Source organism: Carettochelys insculpta, chromosome 5, assembly GCF_033958435.1.
Source record: "Carettochelys insculpta isolate YL-2023 chromosome 5, ASM3395843v1, whole genome shotgun sequence".
Lineage (NCBI taxonomy): Eukaryota > Metazoa > Chordata > Testudines > Carettochelyidae > Carettochelys > Carettochelys insculpta.
In genome coordinates, this window is record NC_134141.1 from 48,834,163 (window position 1) to 48,858,774 (window position 24,612).

Consider the following 24,612-nt stretch of genomic DNA (forward strand, 5'->3'; position numbering starts at 1 on the left):
TCCAACCCTCATAGGAAACAGTTATTCACACGTTCAAAGCTACAAAGTCAGAGGGTCATGAGACCCTAAGATATATGTTTAGCTATTTCTAAAATTTGCAAGTTGCTTGTTGACTTTTTCTTTCAAGAAATTTGACATGTAAGACAAGATAAAGGAAAAGTAACGAGTACTAAGAAAGTTTCAAGAACAGGCCACTGACAAAGAGTAAACTGTGGCTCCGGCAATCAATCTTTCTGGGTAATAGACAATCTTGACTGACTAATCTCAATGCCCAATTTTCAAAGGATTAACCAAGCTAAACACAGCTACTCAGGTGATTTGGTGAATTTACCCATGAACAACAATTAACCTAAAACACCTTTCTTGAGGCATAAATACATTTTGCATCAGCAGGAAGTGGTGGCTGGCAGAGCAAACTGAGCAACTTCTGCTTTTGAACAAGAGCGTGAGCAGCTTTAGCATTTCAGGAGGACCCTGCTATCTTCTCTTGGTTTCAGTGTGAAATTACTCATCAAAATTATAACAGGCTATTCAGTAAAGACTAACCTCAAAACAACTCACTGGGGAAGGAGCAGGCAACTACTGTTAAGGGTTAGCTTTGTCTCCCTGAACTCAGGTTTGAAATGCTGGGACAATCCCCAGAGAATACAAAATTGTATACAGTTTTCCTTTATCTGAAAAGAATTTCTGCCTTAGCAATAAAATATTTTAAAATGCATAGCCCCTGGGGACAAGTGCACTCTTTGGGCAGCTAACATTAATAGAACTTTTGGCACCAGGCATCAGAAGGCACCCGATAAAAGGAGTAGCTTTCTCTGCAAGAACAATTGGAGCAATACCATTGTCCTCTAGCAACTAAGTGCCCTGCATTAACTAACTGGCATAATGGGAGGGGCGGCATTTGCGGCACTTTTCACATTTGTGAAGGATGGAGCTGTTTCAGAATACGGAATTGGAGAGCAGGTCAATCATCGTGCCAAGACAAACAATGCTAAGTATGGGCTGCAGGTAGAGTAGAAAATGAAAGAGGATTTAGAAAGGTCACATCTGTGGAAAAGAAAGGAGGGTATAAAAAGCAGTGTAATGCAGACTGGGGATCAGCCAGCCCCCGGTCAACAGAGTTAGGATATGCACAAGGACAGAAGAAGTAGCAGAGGAAGATAGCAGGAGAGAGGAGATGATCCTGGAGGAATAGTATTCAAGGGAAGCCATATTACTATTCCTATTCACATATGGCATTGCCATGGCTGCTCCCTCCCTAATAATGGAGCTAGCAGGATGAAGATTTTTGCCTGCTAACTTCAAGTGAACTGATGACAAGACTAAGTAAAAACGGGGCCAGATGGAGAAGGGCTGCAGTTGATCTGAATCATAGCATAGCTCCAGATGGAGAGCTGTGTCCTCCTCATCAGTGCCTGTTTGAAATATAACTCCACTTGAGAAAGAAGAGCTGGAGTTTTCTGAACCTGGGAAGAAGTTACTTCTCTGAATTACTGCATGGACCCAGAAGGAGGGCTGGTCTCCGAGGGGCTACGTTTCCGCTGCGGGGCTCAGGATGAGAGAAGAAATAACCTGTGACAGATGTCAGTACAAACAAACAACGTGATATAAGAACCTCCATGGAACAGGAAAGGATAATGAAGGAGACCCCACAGGCGAGAGGTGTGTTTGAAGTATTCCAGATTAAGAAAAGGACTGCAAGCAGCAAGAGAAGACCTGCTGCAGAGCCATCGTGGGATGTGCTGGAGAACAGCACCCCATCATGTAGGGCTCAATGGAGAGGCTCCTGCAGATGCCCCAGCGCTGTGTCCTGGAATCGTAAACACTAGAACTGGAAGGGACCTTGAGAGGTCATTGAGTCCAGTCCCCTGTCCCCACGGCAGGGCCAAGCACTATCTAGACCATCCCCGATAGGTGTCTGTCTAACCTGGTCTTAAATATCTCCAGCAGTGGAGATTCCACAGCCTCCCTTGGTAATTTTATTTCAGTGTTTAACCTCCCTGATGATTAGGAAGTTTTTCCTACTGTCCAGCCTAAACCTCCCTTGCTGCAGTTCAAGTCCATTGTTCCTTGTCCTCTCCTCAGAGGCCAAGGAGAACAATTCAGTTCATCCTCCTTGTAAACTTCTTTGAGGTACTTGAAAACCGCTATCATGTCCCCTCTAAGTCTTCTCTTTTCCAGTGTAGTACCCCTAGAGTTCTCCTAAACAGCAGCTCCTGACTACAAGCACAGACAGATTAGCTCAGCAAGGGTTTTATTTGTTTATTTTGCTTTTCCACTGGCTTAAGCAGCAGATGCTTCGCTTGACCCTGTCCTCTCCTTATGGTGTGCGAAGGAAGCGTGGGTACCTGTTCACAAAATATCACAGAAAGGGGACACCCTAGTCACAGAGGAATGAGCAATTCAAGGAAATAAAGATGGCTTGTGAAGAGTAATTCAGAATTAAACTGCCAAGTGTGCTTTGCTTGGTTGTGTGGGGAGGCACAGCTCTACAATGGGATGTCCCGATGGTTCCATAGATGTGTATGCTGTATACAGACGCTTCTTAGGGCACGCACCACTTTTCTTCCTATGAGCACAGAGGGTGCAATCTTCAGGGGTGCTAAGTACTCAGAGTTCTTGTTAAAATTGATAGCAATTGCAGGTGCTCAGCACTTCTAAAATCAGACACCCATTGGCCAGTCCCTCAAATACTGTCCTTGCATGAATGCCACCACTCACCTTAACTAGATAGGCATAGAACAGTCTCCATGGTAATGTCACTCAAAGAACTAATTAGTGTGGTTCTTGTTATTGTGCACACAGATTATCACATTGTGCATCACAGTATACCTCAGTCTCTACAATTCTTAGCTTACGAAAGCAACGCAAAAGCGTGGTGTGTGGCTAACCTGTCCGTGCTAGAAGCGATATTAACTACGGCAGTAGCACATTCTAATTTAGGCAGGAGTTTAATAGATGCACGCTCTACTATGTGTTCTAGTTAGTTGCCTGCTAATTCATTTCCTGAACCAGAACTAGGGCAATGGAAATATGTGATGTAAGCAAGCTGTGTGACCAGCACAACAGATCTGTAAAACCTAATCTTCAAACAGGGATTTTCAGCCCTTCAACACACCTAACACGATCCTGTTTAGTTTGTTCTCTCATCCTCTCCCCTAAAGGAAGAAGTACATACAAAGCACAACTCCTCTTATGGTCTGAGGCAATTGTTCTTCTGCCCCTAGCACCAATTCAGACCAGAGTCTTCTGCCCAACCACTCCTAGAGCAAAATAACATGATTTTGATTCCGGTAATGCCATCTTCACTTTATCCCACTGAGATCTTACCTCTGCCTGCCTGAGAGACTTATATTACACCTGAGTCACTAAATTATTGGATAGCCTGCTCAGGTAGAATGTCTGGGCAGCCATCAGGTGGTGTGATGTAGCACAAGTAGGCCTCCCTGAGCTAGCGTTGCTTATGATAAATAGCACGAAGCTGGAGCAACATATGTGGTGACACAGGCTAGCCAGCTGAGAAGAAACCCACCCTGGACTCCAGATATATACTTGGGCAGTGAGACTGAACTGTTCTGTGCTACTGTGGCTTTGCCACTATGTCTGGTGAGGTAGTTCAATCAAACCTAGCTCAGGTATTGCCTAGGCATGTTGCAATCCATCTTCCAGTGTCTGGGAAGGTAGACATGGAACTTAAATCTAGGATCTTTCTGTGGTATAGTTTGTCTGGTGAGTATACCCCAGGGCCAATGAGCATGCTTCATTTTAAAATCAGGGGCCACCATGGCTGGATGCCCTAAATTCTTGAAACAACACAAGGGTTTTCTTTGATTTTTTTTTTTCAGGTGACTTGCACAAATGGCCTTACTCCTTGAGATTTGTGTGGCCATGGCAAGCTCATGCATAATAGACTAGGCTGCCATTTATTACCTGTTGTATTTATCATCACATGGCTGTAGCCCAGCAGGCAAGCGAGTGCCTGTGCATGTTACTGCTCCTCCTGAACCCCATCAGCTTGAACTGGAAAAGGTTTAGGACTTAGAGAGCTGCAAACAAATTTCAGGTATTTTACTAAAGCTTAGATGTATTTGAATGAATCCACCTTCTTTTCAGTTCTTTTGGACATGCCATATTTCCTGCATGTTTGTTTCCTCCCACTGCTTGTTAAGTAAGAATCTGACTTCATTTAAAAAAAAAAATTATTTCAGAGTTTACCTGCTGCTGATGTTGCCTGTTTCCACCTGAAGTCACCCAAATCCTCCCATTCTGAATAGATAAGGAGACCACCTGTCCCGTATTGGGTGGGACAGTCCCATATTTGGAATGCCAGAAAGGCGTCTCGACTTATTTTTAAAAAGGGACTAATTGTCCTGTATTGGGGCCGTCCCCTTGCTGACTGGCGGGAGTCACTTCCCTGAGCTTTGGGGAAGTAGGGGGAGCGTGGGCGGCTCCCTGCAAGGACTAGTGGCTGCCACTTCCCCGGGCCAGTCGGAGGGCCAGTGGCTTCCGCCTCCTTCCAGGCTCCTCAGGGCTTGGTGGAGGTGGGAGGAGCTGCCCTTCCCCCCCGCCCATATCTCCCTGTCCTGTCTGTGGGACAGGGAGATATGGTTGCCCTATGAATGGCACAACTGTCATATTAACAAGGGATTATCACACAAAACTAAGCAAGATAATGAGTTTAAAAATGTAAGCCCTTTATGCCAATGAGCATAGTGGGAGGAGAAATGAAATGTAATACAGAAAAAAATCTGCTAGCCTGTCTGCTCAGTGATTCGGTTACAGCACTAGTCACTTTGCAAAAAACTTGGTTGACTGCAAAGGTGAAAGACAGCCAACGTGCCCCAGTGTGGTGCTCCAGCAAGAAGGCGGCAGTCGGCTGCAGCAGGTGGCTGCAGCTGCTCCCAGCTGGGCTCCCGGGGCTCTCCTGCAGGCTGCCTTGCTAAGAAGCAGGCATACAGCCAGGTGAAAAGGGCTTGCTGGGGGTATGCCCCCCCCCGCCCCATTCCAGGGTGTCCCAGTACTTAGCACCCTTTAGGGATGGTAGCGGGGGCTGCACCATGCATACCTGGGACTCTTCCGTTCTTCTTCTCTTTCCCTTGACAACCCAAGAGTGAGGGGAAAGCGTGCAGCCAGTGTGCCTTCCTCTCACTCTCAGCTGCTGAGGAGAGGGGTCAAGTACTTTGCACAAGTTGTGCACTTTTTCCTCATTCTCTGAAAGTCATGGGAAGAGGAAGAAGAGCAGCAGTGACCTGGTATGGGCAGCTGCAGCTTCCTTGCCCTTCCTCAGCCCCCTGCACCCCACACATTCCCCTGCTCTGAGATCCCCAAGCCCTTCCTCATTCCAAGCCCACTCCTGCACCTCCACCTCCTGCTGTGAGCCCCTCCACACCCCAACCCTGACTCCTGCACCCCTCACACAACTACCTCCTACCCTGAGCCTTTCTTTACCCCCAAGCACCTTTCCTGGCCCCTGCACCCCCCACATCTCCAGCCCCCTGTCCTGAGCCCCTTCAACACTCTAAACCCCTGCCCTGAGCTTCCAACATTCCACTGGGATGCAGATTCTGCCAATTCAGATCTTACCACCAGACTTTGAGGGGTATCTAATCTGAAGCTTCTGATTTTGTCCCCTCTTTACTCCTAAAGATGGACTGAAACATCAGCCTATGTTGTGTTTCATGTCCCGGATGTTACCCTGTAGACTTTCTACCCAGAAAAGCCACAGTTCTTCTTCGAGTGTCCCTGTGGGTGCTCCACATTAGGTGTCGGGCTCGCCCGGCGCCGCAGATCGGATCTTCCAAGCAGTTTCTGCCGGACCGCACATGCGCCGGTGTGCGCCGCTCCCTTGCGCGCTCCTGGTCACGTGCGCGATCCGGTCCCTGCCAGTTCCTCTTAACTGCCGTCGGCTGCAGACGGAATCCGACTAGGCTACGGCCAAGTTAGCGTATTCAATGGTTTTAGCTGTTTTTCTTTAAAGTTTTCAAGTTCTTAGTCTATTGTAAGTTAGCCAGTTGTTATTTTCAAAAAAAACCAAAAAAACGAGAAACAACAAGCGGGACGGCATTCAGTCCGGTCCTAGTAACAAGCGGAGCACCGGAGGCCAGGAGCCTAGGGCCATTAGCCCTCCTGCCGCGGCAGGCTATCCGAGAGAGGGAAAACAGCACAGAGAAGGTGCTAAGTACCCCATTAACAACTAAAAGACTCACCGACAATGTCCTCTTCAGGATTCAAGAAATGTGAGTCTTGCCGAGAGGCAATGCCAGCGTCTGATGGGCACAGTCACTGTCTAAGGTGCCTGGGGGAGTCCCATGTCATGCAGAAATGCTCCTTCTGTGCAAAATTAACAGCCAGAGCAAGGAAGGATAGGGAGATGCGGCTTAAAATGCTGCTATTCGACAAGGCCCTCCAGCCAGACATGCCGGAGCGGCCGCAGCAGGAGGGACCCTCCGGGGCCCATAAAAGGAAAGCTGCCTCCCTCACCCCATCAGCGCAAAAACGGAGGAAAGTCTCCCCAACCCGATCCCTGCCGGCAGCAACAGCGAGCGGGACGGGAGGAGCGCACAGCCCCCAGCCGCAGCAACAGCTGATCGGCGGCGGCACGGAGAGCCACGTGGAGGCGGCTCAGCCTCCGATAATCAAACAGCCGCCCCGCACCGCAGGCAGGGCGGCGGCTAAACAAGCGCCGGTACCAGCGGCACCGCAGGCAGCGGCACCGACTCCCGGGGAACCGGCGGTGCAGAGCGCGCAGGCACGCAGCCTGCAGGCACCGGAGGACACCAGCTGTGCGGCTCCGCCCATGAGTGTGCCGAGCGCGGCGCGGATGGGGCCGAGATCCCCTGCACGTCAGGGGGCGGAGCCACCCCCTCAAGGGAGGGAGAAGGCTGCACAGAAAACAAGGCACCGCAGCCCCTCTCCAGACAGGGCTGCAGAGTTGACCAGAAGGCAGGGGTCCCCCCTAGCCTACCCGGAGCCCCCGTCTCCATTTTTACAACCAGCCTCGCCCTGGCTGGGACCACCTTCACCCTTCTTGGGGTTTGAGCCTCTGGAGTACTATCACAAATCGCTCTCTCCAGTGTCCCAGGTCTCTCGATGATCTCGCTCCCCCAGATGCAGGGGGTATGCACCAAGGGAGTGGTCCAGGTCACCTTCCCAAGAACAGTGCCCATGGTCGTCCCTATCACGCGGGGCATAGACACCACCGGCAGTCTACCAGGAAAAGATCCCCACAGACGGTCCCGTATCCCCGAGGGCAATCGTGAACGGGGACAGAGACTCAAGTATCTCAGGGGGAACTGGTTATGGAACCCTGAGATTTTCCCTTGCAAGCTTCCAGCGAGCGGATGTACCATCACCAACAGGAACCGGAAGGGTCCAGAGAGGCGTATCCTAGTGGTTCCTCGCTCTCCTCCCCGGACGAGGCTACGGCCCCGGGGGACGTCCATCCTCTGGACGATCTCAAACAGTTTCAAGAGCTGTTTAAAAGGGTGGCCTTCACGCAAGGCATCCAGACAGCGGAGGTGCAAGAGAAACACCATAAGCTCCTCAAAAATCTGAGACCTCCGGCCTCCTCCAAAATAGCAATACCACTTGACGAAGCAATCTTGGAGTCCGCCACTATGATATGGCAGACCCTTGCGACTATTCCGCCTGTCCACAAGAGAGCGGACAAGAAATACTTCGTGCCAGCGAAGGGCATGGAGTTCCTGTTCAGTCACCCGCAACCAAATTCCTTGGTGGTAGAGTCATCGCAACAAAGATCAAAGACACCTCAATTCAAGACAGGGGAACGGACAAAGATGCCAAGAAGCTAGAGCTGTTCGGCAGAAAGGTCTACTCCTCCTCCACACTACTGTTGCGAATGGCAAATTACGCAGCGCATCTAGTGAACCACAATTTCGACAACTACACTAGGTTAACCTCCCTCATGGACTCGCTTCCAGAGGACAAGAAACTGGTGCTCAAGGCCATCGTGCAAGAAGGCTACGCAGCCTCGAGGACGGGAGTTCAGATCGCCCTGGATGTTGCGGACACAGCAGCATGCTCCACAGCTACAGCAGTGGTGATGCGAAGGGAGTCCTGGCTCCAGACTTCGGGTATACCGAGGGACCTGCAGGCAAAGATCGTCGATCTTCCCTTCGACACGCAGAAGCTGTTTGCTGAATCAACTGACTCGGTCCTTCATTCCAGTAAAGATTCAAGAGCCACACTTAGGACCCTGGGGATTTACACCCCTCCATACAGAAAGAAAAAGTACTACCCTCAACAAAGACGGTACCAGTACCAGCCACAGCGTCCCCGGTACCACAGGGGTTACGAGCACGGGCGACATCAACAGCACCAGCAGTACAGAACTCCCAGGCAACGTTCCCAACAGAGCCGGGCGTCCTCGGGGCAGGGCCAAAGGCCACAAGTTTGACACACAGATCCAGGGCTGCGCCATCAATACCATCGCACAAGGTCATCCGAAGCTGTTATTCCACCATCGCCTCTGACCATTCTACGACCAGTGGCAAAGGATCACCACAGACAAATGGGTGCTGGAGATCATAGCCACGGGGTACGCCATCCCCTTCCAGTTGCTCCCACCGCCACGACCTCCACCCAGGCCCCACCTCCAGGAGGCCTCCCACGTAGCGAGGCTCAAGCAGGAGGTAGACCATCTCATGCTCATAGGGGCAGTGGAAAGAGTGCCGAAGCAACAGCAAGGGAAAGGGTTCTACTCGAGGTACTTCCTCACGGAGAAAAAGACAGGAGGCTGGAGGCCCATCTTAGATGTTCGAGGCCTCAACCGATACCTGCGCAAGCAACGCTTTCGGATGATCACAATCGCCTCCATCCTTACGGCACTACACGATGGAGATTGGTTCGCAGCCCTCGACTTACAAGACACGTATTTTCACAAAACTATCCATCCGGCTCACCGACGATTCCTCCGGTTCATGGTAGGCAAAGAACATTTTCAATACAAGGTCCAACCGTTTGGCCTCTCCTCGGCCCCCAGAGTCTTCACCAAGACCTTGGCAGTGGTGTCAGCCTACCTGCACAGACAGCGGGTATTTATATTCCCATATCTGGACGACTGCCTACCCAAAGGGGCCTCGAAGGAGGAGGTACTACGCATGATACGCGTCACAGCAGGCACGTTCTCTTCGCTCGGCCTGGTTATCAATCTGGCAAAATCAAAGATGGACCCCACACAGGACATAGAGTTCATAGGGGCACGCATAAATTCTATTACAGCGAGAGTGTATCTACCAGAGACTTGCTTTCGGGCCATCGGCTCCCTCGTGCAAGTCATCACCTTCAGCCCTACGGTGCCGGTTCTGACGTGCTTACAGCTGCTGGGCCACATGGCAGCAGCGACGTTCATAGTACAGAACGCCAGGTTACACATGCGCAGCATGCAGCACTGGCTGGCGAGTGTATACAAACCGGCAGCACACACCATTCACAGGGTGGTGTCGCCCACAACAGAGGTGCGCAAATCCCTGCAATGGTGGGTAAACCCCAAGAACTTGCTAACAGGGGTACCCTTCCACCAACCACAAATATCGGTTTTTCTTACTACAGATGCCTCCCTCATAGGGTGGGGAGCACACATGGGCGAAGAGGTGACGCAAGGACTGTGGTCCTCCACGGAGCAGTCACTGCACATAAATATACTGGAGCTCAGAGCAGTGCTCAACGCCTGCAGACACTTTCAAGACCATATACAAGGCAAAGTAGTCGGGATCAGTACAGACAATACCTCCACCATGTTTTATATAAATCGGCAAGGAGGAGTTCGGTCCCGTGCCTTATGTGCGGAAGCAGTCCGGTTATGGAACTGCTGCATCGCCAACAATATAATCTTGAAAGCCTCGTACTTACCAGGCGCTCACAATGTGAAGGCAGACCAGCTGAGCAGGCGTTTCGCACTCACGCACGAGTGGCAGATCCGTCCCGATCTGCTACGACCGATTTTCCATGCATGGGGTTTTCCCCAGATAGACCTGTTTACCACTCAACACAACAAGAAGTGCCCACGATTCTGCTCCAGGGCAGGACTGGGACGGGGGTCCCTGGGGGACGCGTTCGCGATCTCCTGGAGGGGCCCCCTGCTTTACGCTTTTCCTCCCACAGTGCTGATCCACAAAGTCTTGCAGAAAGCCAGGAGGGAAGGAGCCCGAATGATCCTGATAGTCCCAACGTGGGATCGACAGCAATGGTTCCCCCTACTCCTGCGCATGTCGGACCGTCCACCGATGCCCCTTCCGGTGGCGCCGGATCTGCTCACGCAAGCCCAGGGGTCCGTAGTGCATCCGCACCCCCAAGGCCTGTGACTACAAGCGTGGTTAATCCATGGCTCAGCTCCCTAGAGAGCACATGTACGGAGGAAGTGCAGCAAGTCCTAGAAAGTAGCAGGAGGACTTCCACCAGGAAGACCTACAAGCAGAAATGGACTCGCTTCACGGCATGGTGTTCTACCAAACAGCTAGCCCCACTTTCGGTGCCTATACCTGTAATATTAGAGTATCTACTGGACCTCAAGAGAGGAGGACTCTCACTATCCTCGTTAAAGGTCCACCTTGCCACCATTTCAGCGTTCAGACACGAAGAGGAAGGGCACACGGTGTTCGCCCATCCCATGGTTACCAGGTTCCTCAAAGGGTTGGTAAACCTATACCCCCCTCGGAAACCACTTCCACCTTCATGGAACTTGGACCTGGTGCTTAATGCGCTAACGGGACCACCGTTCGAGCCTTTGGCCATGGTCTCCCTCCGCCTCCTTACGATAAAGACGACCTTTCTTCTCACAATCACATCAGCTCGCAGAGTGAGCGAGCTTGCGGCAGTTATGGCAACGCCACCCTGCACTGTTTTTTTCCAAGGAGGCGGTAACCATACGGCTGCATCCAGCCTTTGTTCCTAAAGCTCCTTCTGAGTTTCACATTAACGAACCTATTGTTTTACCCTCGTTTTATCCAAAGCCTCATAACTCTAACAAAGAGGCGCGCCTACACCTCCTGGACGTGAGGAGGGTGCTAGCATTCTCTATAGACAGGACCAAGTCCTTCCGGAAAACGGATAGACTCCTAGTCTCTCTCGCTCCCAAATCAAAAGGAGAAGGTCTCTCTTCGCAGAGAATCTCGAAGCACGTCGTATCCTGCATAAAAATGTGCTACGAACTCAAAAAGACTCCTTTACTGGCCACACCCAGGGCTCATTCCACTAGGGCGGTGGCGGCATCAACAGCCTTTTTCAAGGGCGTTGCGCTAAAAGACATTTGCAGAGCGGCGACCTGGTCATCCTATGACACCTTCGCCAAACCCTACGCCCTTCACAGGGTATTCCAAGAGGATACCCGTCTCTCGACAGCGGTCCTCTCGGGGACAAGCTGCACATAATCCGATTACCCACCTCCTATCTTGGGTTACTGCTGGGTAGTCACCTAATGTGGAGCACCCACGGGGACACTCGAAGAAGAAAGAAAGGTTACTCACCGTAGTAACGGTGGTTCTTCGAGATGTGTCCCCGTGGGTGCTCCACTACCCGCCCATCCTCCCCGCTTCAGATCTCTGTTTAGTGTTTTGCAGGAGCGTCCGAGGCGGTTGGTCAAGAAACTGGCGGGGACCGGATCGCGCACGTGGCCAGGAGCGCGCAAGGGAGCGGCGCGAACTGGCGCATGCGCGGTCTGGCAGAAACTGCTTGGAAGATCTGATCTGCGGCGCCGGGCAAGCCCGACACCTAATGTGGAGCACCCACGGGGACACATCTCGAAGAACCACCATTACTATGGTGAGTAACCTTTCTTTCGTCTGTGCTCTTTTCTATTGATTTCTCTGTATGTGGGGTTCTGGGAGAAAATTACAGGATCCAAGGCAGTTTACCCACCCTTATTTTGTGTATTTATTTACACAATATATGGGATGGGGAGAAAAAGGGTTGATATTTTAGACCCCAGATCAGTCCAGGCTGTTTAACCTATTATTTTCCCATCAGGTATACAAAGCAGAATTATACCAAATAATTGGCAGTTAAAATATCTGAGTTACTGAATCAGAAAAAACAAGCTCACTGTATTTCTCTGTGGATCCACCCATATTTCTAAGACCCTTCTAGGGAAATAGGTAGGGATTCAGCTCTGTTTTCAGAGGAAGAACTACCACCTGCCAACAGATGCATATTCCAGGAGAAGAGCTGCGTGTTTCATGCTGTATCCCTGAAAACCAAGAGTTTTAACTACAGTGGGAGGGAGAGAACAAATAACACAGACCCATTATACTACCTTTGCCTAGCTAGAGATGAACCACACCTTTGCTGATCTCTCTCCTCTTTCTAGAGCTGGCAAGACCAGATTTCCACTACTGAGTCATCCAGTTTGGGGATTTCTTCTTTTTTTTTTTCCCTCCTTCTTCTGCTGCTCAATAGACGCAAAGCTGTATATGTCGTATTCTTTTGGACTGTATTTCAAAGCATGCAAAATAAAACCATACATGTTCAAACCTATCCAAGCTTTTCAGTTGATTCCCATAACTTTGTCTCAGTAAACATCTGAGAGCTTTGCAGATATTTGCATTGGAGACCTCTCATAGATAGAAGTTGAAGAAAGTTATGTTTGTCAGTGAATGGAGCTTCTCTTGGGCCGTGTCTACATGTGCCTCTCCCTTTTTGGAAGGGGCATGTGAATGACATCGATTGGAACTATTTAATGAGGTGCTGATATGAATATTCAGTGCCTCATTAGCATAATGGCAGCCAGTCACACGTCAGAAGTGTTGCTTTCGACACTCAAACTGGCCATGCAGGCACAGGTGCTTCATAATAAACCCCCGACTTCGAAATCTCCTTAATCCTAATTTGTTTTGGGAAGAGACACCAAACAAAGACAGTAAATAGAGGAGGAGAGGGACACTCTAGACTAGTGCTTTGTGTGTTGGTTGGCCTGATTCGACAAGAGAGCTGGCTTTTAACCCTGAGATTCTGATGCTGACTAGATGTGAACTTGGACACTTCATTTAACCCCTCTGAGCCTCTGTCTTCCCACTGATAAAATAAGTACAATGTTAGCTACTCACTTTTGCAGCAGTGTCCTCAGGCCCACTGATGGGGCTGGGTGGGCGGGTAAGCGAGCAGTTGCTCAGTGTTTCAAAGGGGCCTGGAGCTCCGTCCACTAATGCTGCTACTTTGGCAGTGATGGCAGCTGGAGTGCTGGGCTGGGCTGAAATGCTGCAGCATGCTGCTCTGGCCACCTGCGGCTGTCAGGGAGCTGAGGGGCAGTGCTGAGGGCTGACTGCTTTTGGCCCCAACCTTTCCACTCTTGGCCCCACCCCTTCCAGGGATGGAGCTGGGCTCCCCCACCTCCTCGGGCCTGGAGCTAAACCCTCAAAGTGCAACTGTCCTAGAAGGGGGGAGACAATTTGGGCATTCTGGGCTCCCAGCCTTGTGCTTACCTACTCTGCACTGTTCCTGTTAAGTGTCTCATTTTCTGCCTTGATATTACATGCTAGGAACTTAGACATTTAGGTAAGATTTGTGGCCTTTTAAAACCTTCATATTAAGCTGCAGTGTCCCATCATCCAGAAATTTCACACCCATGAGGGGGCCCACCCACCACTTTGCACACCCCTGCATTAGGCCCCTGCAATGGTAGGAAAATGAGTAAATGACATGCACTTATGTGCTGCAGAGGAAAGAGGAAAACACCCAAGGTCACTGCCAATATGATCTGAAGGAAAATTCTTTCTGATTCTGCACAAGGCAATCAGGCCCTGAGAATGTGAACAAGAACCAACCAGCCAAGCACTTGAGAGAGAAAGTGCTCAGTGCTACATCAGATCTCTGGCCCATTCCACCCAGCCACCCCACTGCTTCAAAGGAAGGAGATTGTAGAATACCTCCCAGAATACCTCGTAGGGCTAGGGAACTCCTTCCCTGATGCCCGTAGGTGACCAGCTGAAATCCTAATGCATGAGTGAGCATCAGGGCAGTAGAACCCTGTGTCCTATCACAAGCAACTCTGCCATATGTTCAACTCATAAATCTGCCCTGCTTCCTCTTAAAACCAATTATATTGTTCTCCCCACTGTTCGTATTGGGAGGCTGTTCCAGAACCTCCCCATCTGATGGTTAGAAACCTCCTTCTAATTTCCTGTCTGAATATTTCCTGGATGGTTTAGATCTATTTATTCTTGTGCCAACACTGGTCTTTAGCTCAAACAGCTCTTCACCCTCCTGGTAATGTATGTATAGGGAGCAATCACATACCCTCACAGCTCACTCTCTTTGCGAGAATGAGCAAACCAAGCTCTTCTGCTTTCATAAGACTAGGCTCTGCTGTCCCCTGATTATTCTAATAGCTCTCCTCTGTACTTGCTCTAGTTTCAATTAATCTTTCTGAAACATTGTTGCCCAGATCAGTGTACAGCATTCCAGATTGGGTCTTACCAATGGCATTAGCCCACCTCTCTCTCTCCTGGAAAGGCCTCACCTAGACATCCATAGACTTCATTTGCCTTTTGCTTGCGTACATCACATTGAAGACTTAGTATCTTTCTATGACTGACCCTGCACTCCCAGTCTTTCTCCTCCTCTCTTGCTACCAACTGAGAAGCCACCAATGGCGTAGCAGAAGCTCAGAAAATGGCTAATCAGTTTCTGCCCAGCCTTTCCAAGAACATTCACAACTAAACTGAGATTTGGCATGAAACCTTTTGCCCTATTTGTATTTTATGTGGCAAACCTTTAAATATCTGGTGGTATTTAGAGAAACTTATAACGAAAATTTTATTTCAATTTGCACTAGCTAAATAATTTCTGCAATATTTAGAATCATAAACCAGTACAACACAAGCCTACATGTCGTTGCTGGAAGTCTATCAGGAAACGCCAATCCCTGGGACAAAAAAATAATGTAATAGTTTACATTGACTGATGTTTCCTTTTGCTAAAAAAGAAAAAGGCAACTGTTTCCTGGATTGCCCAGCTCTATGCTGTCTTGGAGAGTTTTACGCAATAAAACCTTTGAACTTAGAAAGTCGCTACTTGCAGAGAAGATGCAATAAGGAGAGGAAAGAACACAGATAAGCTCTTGTACAGGTTTCCAGTCCTCCTCCTGTCCTGTTTCACACAATCAGCATTGCAGTATGTGATAGTCAATTAAATGTACCAAAGTCACTGGCTGTGAATGAACAAGACTTCTTCATCTATCAGGATTCTCCCCCTCTCTTCTTTTGACATTTTTTACAATGTCTTAAGACTCCTTTTTCTTGGGATTAATCTGCTAACCAAATGACTGCACTGGTGGTTGTATTATAGGCTTGGAACCATGTTACAACACAGTTTGGTCTAACATATTGTAAAATGGCCCTGATCTGTAAAGGGATATGATACAACTTCATAACCTGGTCTCAGCTACATCTGGAGGGTGGGCACTATTTTGGGATATGAAGGGCTACCCCATAATAGCTGCCCACATCTATGCAATGTGCCCATTATCTCGTAAACTGTTTCGAGACAACGGGTGCACTATCCTGGCATCCCTGTACACCTCATTGCATGAGTACAGGGAAGCCTCAAAACAGGGCTTTATTGTGACATGTGGCTCTGTTTAGATGGTGACACATGCCGAAACAGCCTATACAGTAATCTACTCAAAATAAGTTACGCAATCTGCGTAGTGCAAATCACATTGCTTATTTCGAGTTTACTGTGCTGTGTAGACATAGCTCTCCTGTCTGCATTGGTAAAACAGCAGTGTTGGTAACCCTAAAGCTTTCTAAGGCCCGAAAAACCATTCCTTTTTTCTACAGACGGTTCTGAACAAGTTCAACAAGTTTTGTTGGGCAGGAACGCATTATATTACAAAAGCTCTTTCTAGCTGCTTGAACTGCTTGAACACTTGTTAATCATACCTCTCTTATGACTGCCACATTTATGGGGGTGACGAGATTGTTCATTTCTGGATACTTAAGACATTTGAAATGCCAGAGCCTCATTCCTCAGGGCAGCTACAGTGAATGTTTTGGTGGGTGAATTTACCCTCCTTTATTTTCTTAGGCTCCCTTCACTCTGTGTTGCTTTGGTATTCCAACTGGATTTCTTTCTGCTAGATGTGACGCTGCTGCTATTATCTTGCAAGATTGTCCAGCAGACTGCACTTTGTTCAGTTTTCCCAGTACTGTTAGACCTAAAATTAGCTTCTTGTAGGAGATACATTGATCAAACAAATGAGACGAGCAGCCCTTAGGGGAAGTAGCAGAGAGGCAGCCATGATAATCTGTATCTTCAAAAACAACAAGAAGTCCTGTGGCACCTTATAGACTGACAGATAGTTTGGCGCATAAGCTTTCATGGGCAAAGACCTGCTTCATCCGTTAGTCTGTAAGGTGCCACAGGACTTCTTGTTGTTTTTACAGGGAAGGGCAATTGAAGACAAGTTTGTCATAAAATAAGCAGGGAGAGGCCCATAGCTCTAGCTTCAGGAGAACAGTGTAGTACAAATGACTTTTCTATCAAAATAGCACTGTGTACATGGGAAATTAGGTCAGTGTATCTACGTCACTCAGGGATGTGGACTCTTCATATCCCAAGCAACATAAAGGTTGAACCTCTCTTGTCCGGTACGCTCAGGACCTGACCAGTGCCAAATGAGAGAATTTGCTGGACGAAGAGAGCATATTACCAACACTTCCACTGCTTACTGGGTTCTTAGAAGAAACTTAAGGGGAAAATTACAGATAAGTAACACAGAACACTGAGAGCCAGGGCTGGTAGCTGTAAACAAACTTATGGGACCATGGGAAACTTGGCCACACCCATGATAAGTGGTCATCTGGCTTATGGAGTTTGCTGGATAAGAGCATTCCAGATTAGAGAGGTTCATTCAACTAGAAGCCTAATGTTGACCTGGTCTTACTGTCCACAACTGTAAAAAGCTATTTAAAAAGCCACACACTATGTGCCACACAAGCAGAACGAGCTTTTCACAAGCCACCCATTAGGAAGGAAGACTCTAACCATATTTAAACGTGCAACACACACACACACACACACCCCCGAGTGGCTTTTCTAGTGCATAGTCACATCTGCTGCAGAATATAACTATAGAAAGACCAAATCCCAACAGCAGTGGGCTCAAGCTGAGCTGTTCAGACCCAGAATTCACCAAAGCTTTAAGAGGGTTTGGCTTGGGTGTGCAAGGTCAAGCTCTTTCTCTTCATGCCCATGTGATAAATTGGTGCCCCAACCACTTCCTCTCTTGCCCCATGCCTTGGCAGATTTGCATTGTCTCTCTGCTTTCCTCTGCCCCCCCATCCCTCCTGTTCCTTCCCATCTTCCCCTGCAACCCTCTCATATTTCCTGTTGTCTTTTTGATTCTCTGTTTATCATGTTTGGTCCTTGTGGCTTCCTCGCTTTCACTATCACCCCAGCCCCAGCATCACTTCTTTACGAGGACCAGCTTTCTAGTATCCTTTGGGGCCTCTGTCCTTTGTCACCAGCGCTGCACAGGTACTGCTTGGGAACTACGGGAGCAGCAGGTTGCAGTGGCACAGAGATGGAGGGATCATAATAGTACATTCAGCAGGCAGTAGTCCTTGGGCACGTCAGACACTAGCCATTATACACAGCCTTTCAGCTCCATGTCCAGCTTCATCCTGGTCTGTTGGTTCAGACTTGAGATTATTAACAAGTCTACCAATTGAATGACATAGAATCATAGAACAGTAGAACTGGAAGGGACCTTGAGAAGTCATCGAGTCCAGTCACCTGCATTCCAGGCAGGACCAAGTACCATCTAGGCCCTCGTTTCCCAAACTGGAGGGGTGTGCTCCCTGGGGGGGACATGAATAAACTCAAGTGGGGGGTGCCCTCCCCACTGGTCATGCCCTTTGCCAGAAAAAAAAGCTGGCCTTTGCTTCTGGCTCTCAGCCCCTGTCATTTTACATGGGCGACCCAGAACAGCCACTATAAAAAGCAGGCAGCCGGTGAAGACCCACGTGATGCTAACCACCTCCTGCAAAGGTGGGTGAAAGTGGGTTCGGGAGGGGAAGGGGAGGAGGAGGAGAAGGATGGGGTTAGATAAGGGGCTGGTGGTGCCTGGCCTTGAGGGAGGGGAGGGGCTTGGTTGGGGGGGACTCATGGGACTCAGACCTCTGGCTTGCAGGGCTCATAAGGCTTGGGTGGCTGGCAGGGAGGTGATTGGTCCTGGCAGTACAGGGCTCGGACGGGGAAGCTCTGGCAGCTGGCATGGGATTCAGGCAGCTGGCCAGCTGGGGCTGCACTAGACGCTCGTAAGGGGCCAAGAAAAATGTTTTGTGCTTATTTTTAATTTAAAATAACATTTTTATATCAAGTTTTTGTGTTTATCTTAAATTACGACTTGATTTTTTTGTTAAAGGGGGTTGGATGATGGTAAAGAAGAGGTGGGGAGGGCGTGAGGGTTTCTCAGAAGTCAAAAGGTGGGAGAACGATGCCAAAAATTTTGGGAACCACTGAATCTAGACCATCCATGACAGGTATTTCTCTAACCTGCTCTTAAATACCTTCAATTATGGAGACACTCCCTAGGTGTGAAAGCACTATAATTGAAGCTCACAAACTTTAAAGACTAACTCACTGGACTCCTCATGGCATTAGTCAGCAATTAGCAGCCATGTGGACTAGGAAAACATAGTTGGACTATATAAATGGTGAGGGAGAAAGGGATGGGCAGATACTATAGTGACAATTGTAGTACAGAAACTGAGCTATAGATTCATCCCTGTACCATGTGGAGTGGAAAACAGCTAAAGCTGATGAATAGACTAGAGGATGAGACAATACTGTACGTTTCTCAGGACTTTCCATATTGGTGTAGATTTTGCACAGAGTAAAGAATATACACAGCCTAACGCATACCTAAAAGTGTCAAACAAGCAGCCACACACTCAGGAACAGAAAATAGATCTTCCAAAATTAGAGCGAGAGGAACCTTTGCCTAACGTCTGCTTCTTAAATACCTGTACTTAATCTTACAGGCTGCAGAAATCAGCAAAACATGCAGACTAAAATATTAAGCCATCAGCTATAAAACACAAGCTGGAGCAGAGCCTATTGGCTCTGAGACAACCCATCCCCTCTCAAGTTAGTGTAGCTCTGTGTCTGTCTGGGAGAAAGTGGGAAGAGGATGGTAGGGAGGAAGAGATGTGCCTGGAGAAGGAGGGAATAGGGGTTGTAGCTGGCTCATTAAATGTAGCTCATTGCTTGGCCAGGTCTCATTTTTCAAGTCTCACTTTTTCCATTTCTTGTTTTAGTGCAAGCTCAACACAGAGCAAAACCTTCCTTTGGTGTCAAAACATAATAAAGAGACTAGGCTCTGAGAGGTTTATGAGGACTTTGGCTCCTGTATAACTCTGCTTGGGGAGAGGCCAGTTTTCATATACTGTAGTACCAAATGTGTTCTCTGTACTTATAGACACAGAGGATTTGATCCCTCCCTTTAACATTTGTAGTCTACATAGACAATGAATAATTCAAGGGGAGGGGATGAGGTACAATAAAGGAGGTTACGGAACACTAGTCTTTAGAATGAGCCTTTTGTTTATTAAAAAAAACAAAAGATTTTTAAAACTTTTCTATGACGGGAACAAGTGCTTGGGAGAGCACTTAAAATCATTGTATTATAGTGATGCCCAGAATCAGGGGAAAATAGTAACGGGGGTATTGTGGCAGGGTGACCCGCCGTCCTGGGTCCCGACCCCTTGTTGGAATGGGGCTGGGGTAGGTGCCCCCTGGTAGCCTGGGATGAGGGGAGTCCAAATACTCACTGTGGGAGCACTTTACCTCCCCCCGATAGTCTCTGGCAGTGCTTCTATTCTCTTCCGCTTCTCAATATTCTCTATTGCTCTCTCCTTCCCTGTTCTCACCTGCCTCCAGTTCTTCTTCTATTCTCCTCCCCAGTTCCCAGGCGGGGAGGCCTTTTAAACAATCCTGTGGCTGCCACAGTTGAGCTCAGTTGGCCCCAGTGGATTGTAGCAGCCCCTCCTTAGGTGATTCTCCAGGTCAGCTGCCCTGGACTATCCCCGTGGTCACTAGCCAGGTGACGCCTCTCTCCCCTGGAGCTAGCCTTCTGGCATGATGCTGTCACAGGTAGCCATAGCAACTAACTTCATTAGCACTGACTCAGACAGGTCATTTTTTTTTAAATGCCAACATACACTTGGGATGGGAGACCAATGAATTATGCAGCCTGGTTACTAAGGAATGGTGCTCCCTCAGTTCCTCCCACGTGTGCTCATTTACCTCCCTCTGCAGGTTGTGAGAGCCATCAACTTGATCCTGGTGTGGAGGGTCATCTGTCTGGGGAATCCTGACCTGGTTGTAGCTGGATCTGTTGCTGCAGGGGCATGCCTATGAGCAGCTGAGCACAGCCACCATCTGCTAGGCCCATGGGGACAGGCTGAGGATTTGAGAGGCCCTGAGGGAGAGCTTCTCCAGTAACCCTCCCCAGGGCCCCACAGCAGGGGCCTCAGGCCCACAGCCCTACCCCGTCACCACCATGATCCTTCCTTTCACCCCTTCATGGCCCCTGCTCAATAAAAACAGACAAGTGTGGTAAACAATTAACTGGGTTTTTAGTGAACTAAAAAGTGACATTTACAAATGAAAAACTCTGCGTTTCAAAACGATTTACAAAAACGTGACATGAAACATAAACAGTTCACACATGATCATGTTTAATGAGGGGGCTTAGGACAGGGGGTGGGGGAGCTCAGAAGATGGGGGATTGGGGTCTGCAAACCCAAGGAGGAGCAGGATCCCCAGTGGCACTGATCTTGGGACCTCCCCGCCCACAGATTCAGGACCCCTGCCAGGGCTGGGCTGCAATTTCCTTTTGGGTCAGGATTCCAGTTTGAGAGCTCCTGGTTTCCCACATAAAAGCTATATGGTGTAGGGTAAAAGCCCACAAAAGACCAGTTTTCATGGCTGTGCATTTGGTAGGGCTGTAAATACATTATCCAAAGAGGAATTAGCTGCAACAATTTCATGCAAAGTGAGTAGATTCCGTTTGCATCCTTTTCACAAGGCCAGCCCAGCAGTTTATAGCACACCAGGGCTGTGTCTACACCAGCCCCAAACTTCGAAATGGCCATGCAAATGGCCATTTTGAAGTTTACTAATGAAGTGCCAAAATACATGTTCAGCGCCTCAAGAGCATGCGGGTGGCCGCAGCACTTCGAAATTGACGCGGCTCGTCCAGACGGGGCTCCTTTTCTAAAGGACCCCGGCTACTTCGAAGTCCCTTTATTCCTATTTGCTCATAGGAATAAGGGGACTTTGAAGTAGGCGGGGTCCTTTTGAAAAGGAGCCCCGTTTGAATGAGCCACGCGGTGGCGAGCTGCGTCAATTTTGAAGTGCCGCGGCCGCCCGCATGCTAATGAGGCACTGAATATGTCTTTCAGAGCTTCATTAGTAAACTTCGAAATGGCCATTTCAAAGTTTGGGGCTAGTGTAGACATAGCCCAGGTGTGGCAGTCAGCAGTAAGCAAGGCAATAAGGGCATATCTAATGTATGAAAAATGCTGGAAATACTAGGCTGTGGGGCTTTCTTTTGAGCCATCTAGGGAGGCAGGTTATGTTGAAGAAAGCCTTGGAGGGCCTCAGGAGCCATAATGTGAATTTTTGTTCAAGAAATGGAGAAGATGTCTGTGGAGGACAGAAGCTTTTGACTTTAATCGCTTTTTGGTCATTTTGTGCTGCCAGTCAAATGTCTAATTAGTTTAGACAAGCCTATGCCAGCCAGGGACAAGGCTACATACAATTTGTCAAAGAGGAAAATAAACCTACTGAAATCCATTGGGATGTTGTCTGGACCTGGTGCCTTTCCGGCTTTTAACCAATTAACAACGTACACAGGATTAATAAATTATTGTAATCTACTTAGAAAATGGACAGTTCTTCCAAACTAGACTTCTTTCAAATCTCTGCTATAGTTAAAAGAAAAAATATATATAAAATAAACTTCTCCTTCTGCTGGAAGCAAATTGAACAAAATATTTCTCCTAGATCAGTTGTATACCAAAAACAAAGAGAGAGAAGCTATGGAAAGTACCACAACACAGGACATCTTGAATTTGTTGAATTGTTGATGAGAAGTGGGGCTGCGGAATCTGACAGGGAAACAAGCAGGGAGTCAATCATCTGCTTGTGACCATGAAGATGAGAGGTCAGTGATCACGGGGCAACAGGACAATAGAAGGGATCTGAGGCTGCAAACACAAGCACTTCATACTGCATCAGTGGCTGAAGCCTTCACTGCTTTGGGTAAGATCAGGTGAAGCAGGTAGTGGATCTGGTAATGGAACAACAACCATTTCCCTACAAGTGTCTTTCTCTTCTAGTTCCTTCTGCTTCCATTCCAGCCGCAAAGCTAAATGTATAACCGTGTCTTTAGAATTACTTCCAACACCAAGTACAGGAGCAGAGGTATTAAGTACTATTATTTTTAAATGGCTATTTCCTCGTTACACGGCAGTATCTCAGCTGCCCTAAACTGAAGTGATTTTTGCAAATGCATTGTCTGAGCTACCCCAAATGGAAGTATCAGTCCGTATAATGCTGAGCACAGTGAAGGTGCATCTTTCATTTCTCATCCTGTGCATATTACAATTTTTGTGAGGAGCTCTTCTTAAAATACTCATAGCAATTAAATCTAGTCTACCTTCTCTGTTAATAACAAACTGGGGCCTAACAGTCAGCCAACAGCTAACATTCCTGACAAGTCAGAGAGAAAAAGCACATCATCTTCAAAACAGCTGAAGGTCCCAGTGACACCACTAGCTTAGTCAGCACCAGGAATGACCGCAGTAGCTCTTCTCCTACATTTAATTGTTGAAAGACAAAGGTTCCTCCCATGTGCCACAGAATGCAGCCAGCCTACAATATGTCACTTGGGAAATATTTTTCCTCTGTGGCAACTATTTCAAACCAGTTTAGAAAGAGAGGACCAGATTCTCCTTTCTATTAATACCACTTTCTACCACTATGGGTGTTCCAAAAGGTGTGAACGTTATTATTTGTTCCTACTATAAGACTCCTTTGCACTGCTAGAGTCCTGTGAAGAAGCACCAGACCCCATCCATCAAGGTGTCCTTGGATAATAGACATTCCCAAACATGCTTTATTTAAAAATATTTTGTCCCAAAATGAAGCAGATAATATTGGGAGCACAAAGTAGAGTTATGTACTGCTTTCACATGTGAACTAGCCCCAAAACAGCTATGTTTGAGTATTACTAGCCTTGGGACAGCTCTCTGACCACCACCGAGTGCTGTGGTAAATTTGCCAGGTAAATTTGCAGCAAATGGCTACAACTGGTGCTTAAAGTCTTTGATTATAATAACCACAGTGTTGAAAAGTTGCTAGCTGGTTGTTTACTGGCTGGTACAACAAACGGAAATGTGGAGGTATTGTTTCAAATAATAGATGCTGGTATAGGCAAGGATCTGAACTGTGCCATTTATGGTACTCATTTATATTTGTCTTTTTTTTTAATCATTGCTTCAATCGATTAAGAAAGCTTCCTTGAGCTGCATAGCTAAATGCACTTCTCCCATGTCCTGGAACAGCAAATGCAGTGCAGATCGGAACTCGTTAGTTCAAACAAGATAAAAGTAACATATCAACAGTGGGCAACAATAGAAGGTCTGCCCAGTACTTTTTCTCTCACAGTGAGACAGTCATTGATAATGTGTGGATTATGACCATGCTAAGTTAGCCATAATCATGCTGATCTATGTAGGACGTATATGGTCACCAAACCCCATGACACCCCTATCAGATCCACCCAACCATGTGAATGGGTTAAAAATCATTTTGAACACTGTAGGGAGCTTGAGGCTGCATCCTTTGCAAAGCTCCCTGAAGAAAAGAGTCATAAAAGATGTAAACAGCAACATGCTGTCAGTTTAGAATTATGTAATCACTAACCTCCAGGATCCTCGCTTTAACAGTTCCCAACTGGCAATAAATTTCACAGTACTAAACAGTTTCAGCTCTCTGCTGACAGAAGAATTGAAACAATTCAGTGATGCTTCCTTGGGCCCTTTGACTTCCTGACCTCTACATATTTCTGGCCTTGCAATACAAACCTGTGCGATAACACTTCACTCTACCCTATGGCCCAACCAGTCACAAATTCCCAATTAACCTGTTCACCCAGAACTTGCAGATAGGTCAGTACTTCTGCTCATGTAACAAAGTCTTTTTCTAATATGGTAGATGGATATCTTGTAGAACCACATGTAGGTGTCATTGATAACACACCCTTCATTCCCCACACAAATAAATCTCCAGTCAAAAAGGTTTCTTGTGATGTCGTTTTTTCCAGGTGTCTAAAGAAGCTTTGCTGCTTTATTGTTGAGGTTTCAGGGAATAGCAGAACATCTTTTCTGCCCACAAATGCGGAGTGAGCAACTTACCACCCTCAAAACAAACCTTGAAGCTTTCATTATACCATTGGAAAAGGCCAGGGGTCAGGAATGGCATGTCACTTTATTGATTTAGATGTGCAGCTATTTTTTAAAAAGTGCAAGATGCCTGCTGGAGCCTGATTTTCTTATTGCTCTAGTTTTAAATTATTTTATGTCTATT

The 24,612-nt window shown here is 47.8% G+C and overlaps 1 long non-coding RNA gene across 1 annotated transcript in view; it reads left to right on the top strand.

The window, feature by feature from the left end:
* LOC142013090 (uncharacterized) overlaps positions 1-24,612 on the top strand; it is a 28,575-nt gene that overhangs the window by 828 nt on the left and 3,135 nt on the right. The gene's annotated exons all lie outside the window — the stretch shown is intronic.